The following is an 8,135-nucleotide window of genomic DNA, read 5'->3' as shown; positions in this document are numbered from 1 at the left end:
ATCAACACAAAGATATCCTCCCACAAACACACAGTTAATCAGATCCAGGACCAAGTCGCCGAGCTATTCCCCTCAGAAACCACCTCCATATTTTGTGGGCCCGGATTCCAAACACCACGAAGCATTTCGCTCTCGGTGACAGATTCCTGAGCTGCATCATCAAACCACAACGGGCCAGCTGATACTGGGGAACTGGGAACATGGAGGTCTGATGTTATGGGAACCAGTTACAGAGATCAGCACACTCACACACATTCATAGTGACGGACAACAAACAGAAACAAACAGGACCGGGTGTTTGGTCCGAGCACTGTAGTGGAGATGCTTACACACACACACACACACACACACACACACTCTCTCTCTCTTTAACACTCAGACAAAGTGTGTGTGATGACTGTTCTTAGTCAACAAAACTAACAAACATGTTCTTCACTCAGTGTGTGATTCATCTCAGACACGTGAGCAGAGAAAGTGAAGTGTCAGGTTGTGTTTACATTTCTCTAATTTTTCTCCTCATAGTAACTTTTTAATCTGCTGTTTATCCGGGTCGGGTCGTGGTGCAGACGGCAGCGCTCCACCAGCAGCAGCATTTTCCTTCTCTAGTCGTTCCCAGACAGGATGAGATGTATAATCTGTTCAGTGTGCTCTGGGTCTCATATGGACGAGCCCTGAAAACCTCCAAGGGAAGGAGCCAAGGAGGCATCTAGAGTCCTGGACCACCTCAACGGGCTCCTCTTGACCTGAAGGAGCAGCAGCTGTAAAAGTGAGCCAGGATACTGTGTGCACTATCAAAGGAAGTGTCAGTTCCTCTAACGTCCACTTGAGGCTGGCTCCAGAAGTGAGTCAGTCCCCATAAGTCCCCATGTCCAAATGTCCAACTTCACAGCAGAAATAAACATGTTTACAGCCTGGTACAAAAAACAGTTTTGGTCTCTGTAGCTAATTTCCCCGTTCATGACAACTGTACTGAGGGTGAATTTATATACAACTCACCTGTTCACATTATATTAAGGCTTAAAGTTATGCAGGATTAAGAGCATAACTGGTGTCGTTACAGGTGTCTGGTTTCAGTAACCAGGCGTCATTCAGCTCCACCTCAGCTCCACCTCTGTGCCCATTTTTGGTTTAGCCAAGAGCCGACGGAGGCAGGACTGCAAAGATGGAGACGATCAGAGCCACCACACTGAGCTTCACAACGTCTCTGTGGGAGACGTCATGGAGACTACGTCCAGGTTTTAGACAGTCTGCGGGGACGTCACAGAGACTACGTCCAGGTTTTAGACAGTCTGCAGGGATATCGCAGAGACTACGTCCAGGTTTTAGACAGTCTGCAGGAACGTCACAGAGACTACGTCCAGGTTTTAGACAGTCTGCGGGGACGTCACGGAGACTCCTTCAGTCTGCCGTCCTCACAGGGAGCAGCAGTGGAGCACAATAGACAGCTGCATAATTTGATTTCTGCCGTTTTGTTTATCTAATTTGAGTTACAGCCTCATAAATGTATCTGCTGTCGCCACCGCAGCAGTTTTTCTTAACGCCCGTCTAAATTTATTCTTGAAATGAGGCGTTTGAATCTGCGGCCAAGCTCTTTCATCAGTGCGTTTGTTGGTGTTGATCGTTTCTCAAAGAGCTTCTCCCTCTGTCTCTCTGTCTGTCTCTGTCTCTGTCTCTGTCTCTTGGTCACATGATCACCACAGCACCACATCAGAGCCTCAGCGCCTTATATGTCCCACATTTAACGTAAACACCAGGGGTTGCCATGGGGAGGCTGGCAGGGCTGCCCCTTCGTGCCCACTTTCTTTTCCTATCATCATCATTATCAGGCACCTCAAACGTTACACAACACTCTGCTTTCCACCACAGCGCCTGCCAGAGCCACACAACACACACTTATTATCTGTGTCAGTCAAACACTTCAACCCAGTGGATCGCACATTTCCAAGATCTCAAGATAGTTCTGATCGGCCCTTTTCGTGCCACGGTGGTGAATTTGACTCATTAGGATTTGTTCCCATTAATGCACGTCCATGCAAAGACGTCTTTGATGTGTCAAAGCCTTTTCCACATTTTGCATTTTCAGATTGTTTTCTGGAAGTCCCAAACAACCGGAAAACTGCTAAATCTCCTCGAAATCCACGAGCATCTGGTCCAAACATGGCCCGTTCCTCTTCATGCTCTCTCAGAAGCTTTGTTCCGTCTCCTCTGGATCTCTGTGATGTTTGGTCCAGTTTTGGATCACACAGTACAGGTGTTGTCAATAATGTGTCATATGTTTGTGGCCGACCATCGGACAGCACTTTTTGTTTTTGAAAAGTTGTAGACCTCATTTCCTAATTTATACATTTGTTTTTATGCCACATCTTTAAGATGGAAACAAGATGATCCAGAACCAGAACCAGTACAACATTAACGGGGTCACCAACAGCAGCAGCTGATCTCACTGCCTAGTCCAGCAGCAGTCAGCCCAGCTCGGCGTCTGTCTTTCAGCCTTTTATTTCACCAAGCTCTCACCAACCACTAAAAGTCAGTCCCACATTTACTCTTGTCCGGCGGCTTCTTGCTCGCTCACTCTCTCCTTTTCTCTTCTTAGCTTCCTCCGTCAGCGTCCTCTTCACTCTCTTCTCCTCTGCCATCATGTCCATAGAAGCTGCTGAGCCTGGTTACCTCCTCTTCTTCTTGCCTGTTGGTACAAACACTCAGTTCGTCAGCTTGGCGGTGAGCTCAGAGCGACGGGTACCCGCATCTAACTGATCTAACAGCAGCTACAGCTGTCAGCAGTTTACTTCACTGTCCATCATAAACTCTGTAAATCACAGAGAGTTGAGGCGGAGCAGCCGGAGGACATCAGAGGGAAAACCAGAAAACATTTCCTCCATAAAATATGATCCAGTTTCACCAGAATCAGTGAAATAGTTGCTGCTGTGTGACTTAGTGCCGTAAAGCGTTACGTACTTCTCCCGACCCGGAGCCCAAAGTTACATAGAGTGAGAACAGACGTACGAATGACAGAGACACCGTTCAGCTGATCACAGGTCAGTGTGGGTCAACAGATGTTAGACTATCAGAGGAAAGTTACAGTGATGTTTTATGGGAAACAACAAATTGAGGCTGAAATAGTGAAACTGGACTTTCTGGGAAATGCTGACGTGGTTTAAAGAAGCTCCTGGCGTCCATGCTTTGTTCTTTGTGACTTCACAGTGTCACAGCAGAAGAACACAGAAGGTCATTTAATCCATTTGTTCCCCTTTTTTCCACTGAGCACAGGAGTGACGTCTTCACGTTGACGCGAGGCCAGAACCAGAAAGAAAAGATGCATGTATGTGTGAACGTACTATTACACCTCTTTCTCTTTTACTCTCTCTCTGTTTCAGCCTCTTTTCTCTCATCATCAGGTCCCCTGGAGCCCCGTTAATAAGCATGTGTTTGTAATTACATCCCTGTAGCCATGAGTGACATAGAGGTGCCCTGGCACAGAATCACTGGCTGCCTTAATGTGCGTGCCCCCTCCCAACCCTCAGCACCCTACTACGCCAACCCCTGTGCCCAAAATAGTTTAATGAGGAGCTTTTTAATGCCTTTATTATGGCAGAAACTGGCACCATGTACCAAAGCCTAATGCCACGCCGCCCCCACCTCATCTCGCTAACTAACCGCCAGAGGTAATGCTGTGTGAGCGCCTTGCCCTCAGGATTGGGGAACATTTAAAGCCTGTGTTGCTATTTTGTTTTTAATATGCTTTATAAGTCCTAACCACACACTCCTGCACGCACCTCCACCTCCGCATACATCTGACTCGCATGCATCCATCATGCACAAACACACACACGTACACAGCTGTGCAATCAGGCATCCTCGGGGGCAGTGATTTACTACCCGGGACTATTTTATTAATTTAATTACACATTTACAATCATTCTTCTCAGAGGAAAACAGGGAGAAAAGTGCTGCCTGTGAGTTTTTTGCGGAGGCAGCCAAACCTTGTTTTATTTTATGGCCGAGAGAGAAAGATGTTGTTTTATTTTACGAGTGGCCTCAAGGTTTCCTTAATGTGTTAGAAACACAAAGGGTGTGTCCTGTAAAGCACAGCGCTTTAATGCTCTTTTTGTTTGTTTGGTTTGTTCTCTTTAAATTTCCACCAGCCCGACGAGGGAAACAATCACTCACCGTAAAACAAATAGGGAAGCGTTTTTTCTCGTTCATTTTCTACACCCAAAGCTGTCCGTCAAACGGGGACGTTCAGAGACAACGCCGGGTCTTCATCCTGAACCAGCTGAAGATCGACACTCTCGTTCCACTGCGTCATTATTTCTTCAACTGCGGATCGAAACGGGCCATTAGTCTGTGTCAGATGGCTGCCCACATGACAAGAATAAAAATGGGCTGTTGTTAGTTTGGGTCGCGGCGCGGCTGAGAGATGAGATTTTTGCGAGTTTCATCCCTGAAGGGGGAAAAAATCTGTCACAACATTGTTGCTCCACCAGGATGTGAGCTGCGAGGCAGACCACAAAATAATACAGCAACTCAGGAGAGCTGTTTGTCAATGCAACCATGGCTACTTTAGGATGTTTGCTTTGCTGCAGAGGGTTATTTAGTTTGACTCACTAATTGGTTCTTCACACTGAAACTCGCCTAAAGTTGAAGAACCCTCAGTCCACGCTTTCAAGAGACTGCAGTAATAACGGCGAGTTCAGAAGACACTGAAGTTATCTCTCTCTCTCAGCGGCACCAGACTACTGACAAAAATATGATTTCACTGTGCAGAACACGCGAGTTCCTCATCGTGCCTCGATCTGCAGAAACATTAAAGTCAACAGACTGAAGCAGCAACTCTGGTCAATGAAGGCTGGTGGCCTCGAAGAGAGCGTAGATCGATATAAACTATAATACTCTAAATGTACACTATGATTTTTATGTGTCACCTGGCTTGTTGCTGCCTCCGTCCACAGCAGGACATTGTGTAGCTTCGTGTCGTGTTGTCGTGCCTCGATCTGCAGAAACATTAAAGTCAACAGATTGAAGCAGCAACTCTGGTCAGCAACCAGTGAGGTCAATGAGGTCTAGTTGCCTCAAAGAGAGCGTAGATCTCCTGACAGAGAAGCCGTCAGCAGTGAAAATACTGTAAATATAGCGAACACTGTGATTTTTATGTTTTTGTCTTGTTGCCTCCACAGCTCCATGCTGGTCCTCCTGTCTGGCTGTGGATCAGTACCTCATACACCGACGCTTCAGAAAACCCGAACTATCCCTCTGATGATAGATTGAAAACATATTGGTGCAAAGACTTGATATACTTTCACTTAACAGGTTGCTCAGATGGAGTGGAGGCCGCGCTCTTGTCAAGTAATTTGACAAAAAACAAGTCCCGTTCTCTGGAACACTACTGTACTCACTCAGAGCTTTGAACCGGCTCATTGTTCCCCTTAAATTGCCGTTCCAAAGCACTCAAGTCACATTAACACATATTGATATTACAACAGGGTTTGACAGTTGAAAGTTCACATAGTTGAGGAAGTTCAGATACAAACGTCTGACGGGTAGAAACACACTGATTGTCCTGCAGGCGTACTCTCTCCCCTGTGCTGTAATCTCAACCAAAGAACACACAGCACCAAATCTCAGCACTCCACCAGGTCGTGACCTGGAGCCGAGAACTTAGTGGGCGTACCACGCCAATCATCTTATCACCTTTCTCTATAGGGGCCGGTCAGATTCGCTGCCATTTGCATGCACGGATCTGTCGTTTAGCATGTGGCCGTCAGCTCTCAGGGAGGTTCGTCTGCGGTGGAAAACATCAGTCAGCCGCCAGCGTCTGACAGAGCTCATTACTCACGTTACCGGCTGACGATGGCAAGGAGCCTCGGCTTCAAGTCAAGACATCCAGCATCGCCTGTTATTTAGGCCCTTCAAGTGCCGGGGCAGAACACACACAGACAGGGCTAAACACAGCCAGCGTAGCCACCAGGAATGTGTTTTTGCCTTATTTCTGTTGACGCGTAAGAGCGGCGAGGGAGAAGCATCTGTCTTCGTTTTCCTTGAAACTCTAGATATGCAGAACAAGCCTTAATGCTGTCATTACACGTACTGTCTTATTGCTGCAAATCAAATCCATGGTCATGGAATTGGTAATAGATATGGCTGACAATCACTGCATGTGTGTGTGTGTGTGTGTGTGTGTGTGTGTGTGTGTGCAGAGGTGTACAGATCCTTTAAGGGCCAGAGGCAAAGCTGCAGAAGGGGCAGTTCTTCTGCATACATCGCGTCAGGGTAACATTAAGGGTTTAGGGTTTAGGGTTTGGGGCACCTGTTAGAGGTACTGCTTGGACCTGGATCAGCGGGTACATGGGTCAAACAGACCGACTAGAGAGCGACTTGGTGATTTGGTCCTTGAGCCAACTAGAGGGATACCAGGACCAAACAGAGGGTCATCCAGACCAGTTGTTTTCAGGGACGATGCACTCATTTCTTCATGTGTTCATTTTCACCTGTTGTCTCTTTGCAACATGTTAAATTAACCATTACAACAACAAAGCATGGAGCGTAGAGGAGTCAGGCAGCATCATGCAATATAAGACTTTATTCATAAAGCACCTTCAAAACAAAAGTTACCAGGTCTGTGCAAGGCACGTGTGAGAAAGATAAAACAGGAAATATAAAAACAGACGACAAGTTCTTATGAAACACGTCTGAGGTTTGTCTGAAGGTCACAAACTGCAAACACTCGCTCACCTTTGGATGAACCTCAGCAGACCTTCAGAGGCCTCACCGGGGTCACAATCATTCAGAGATATGAAGAGAAGATCTGTGATTAAAATGAATTCTAAATTTGATTCATGATCAGTGTAGACCAGCTAAAACTGGTGACCTATGACTTTTCAGTATTTTGAACCAAGTGGAAGTTCAACCAAAGGGCACACGTTGACCAAAGGGGTACATGAACCATCAGGAGGCACTTAGGCCACCCTGATGGGGGCATAAGGTCGACCATTGGAGCACTTTGGACATTTAGACGGCCACGTGGGCCACAGCGGCATTTAGACATTTTTAGGGACACGTGACCCAACAGGTGAGGCACCTGAGCTACCAATAAGAAGGCTGTGAGGGCCCCTCAGTGTGGCATTAAGACAAAGACATATCCTGACTTTCAAAAACAAAAGACACCTTTTCCCCATTTGTCTCTCACAGCAAAGAAGCTGTGTGATCACTGCCATTAAAACACACACACACACACACACACACACACACACACACACACGCACACACACACACACACACACACACACACACACACACACTATGACTGAAGCAATAATTACACCAAACTACGACACCTGTTAACATTCACGTCTGTTACTGAGCTTGAGCTGAGTTATGGTGAAAAGAAACAATTTCCCACCACCGCCTCCGCCGCCGCCTCGGCTGCCGAGCTTTGTACAACAAGTCGACTAACCTCTGGCCTGCAGAAGGCGGATTATTACGAGAATTTAGCTTAACGAGAACAGACACACACACATTAAGCCATCACAGGAAGAATGACTAGCAAACAGAGATTACAGCATTACAGCATCCTCCCCGAGTTGAACGTGTGATACGCTTTATGAGGACGAGGGAAAACAGAAACACATGGGCCCACTTTGATTTTATAAATGGAGAATCTGTTGGCAGATCGGTGTCCAAAGGTCACGACATGCACACACACACACACACACACACACACACACACACACACACACACGCTCACACACACACACACTCTGAACCCATAATCAGATCTGAATCCCATTTGTGCCATAAAATATTTATGATTGCACACACAGACATTTCTTATCCAGCATGAGAAAAGTGTAGATTAGTGTGTGTGTGTGTGTGTGTCTTGGGCAGGGGGGGGGCAGGTTTCTAAATTAGACTGTAATTGAAAACAAATCCACGTCGTAGTTTTCGTGGAGCTGTAATGAGGTTCAGTCACCGCTCGCCTCCTCCACTCCGTCAGTCACAGTGAGGAATCATGTGAGACGCTGCCCCGCGCTTTGGCTGCTCTTCTATGGGAGGCCGTTTAGGGTGAAAACATTGAAATATGTACACACACACATTGAAAACGTGCACACACACATTGAAAACGTGCACACACACATTGA

This window comes from Larimichthys crocea, chromosome XVII (genome assembly GCF_000972845.2).
Source record: "Larimichthys crocea isolate SSNF chromosome XVII, L_crocea_2.0, whole genome shotgun sequence".
Taxonomy (NCBI): domain Eukaryota; kingdom Metazoa; phylum Chordata; class Actinopteri; family Sciaenidae; genus Larimichthys; species Larimichthys crocea.
The sequence above is the reverse complement of the archived record's forward strand: the minus strand, read 5'-3'. Positions refer to the sequence as shown.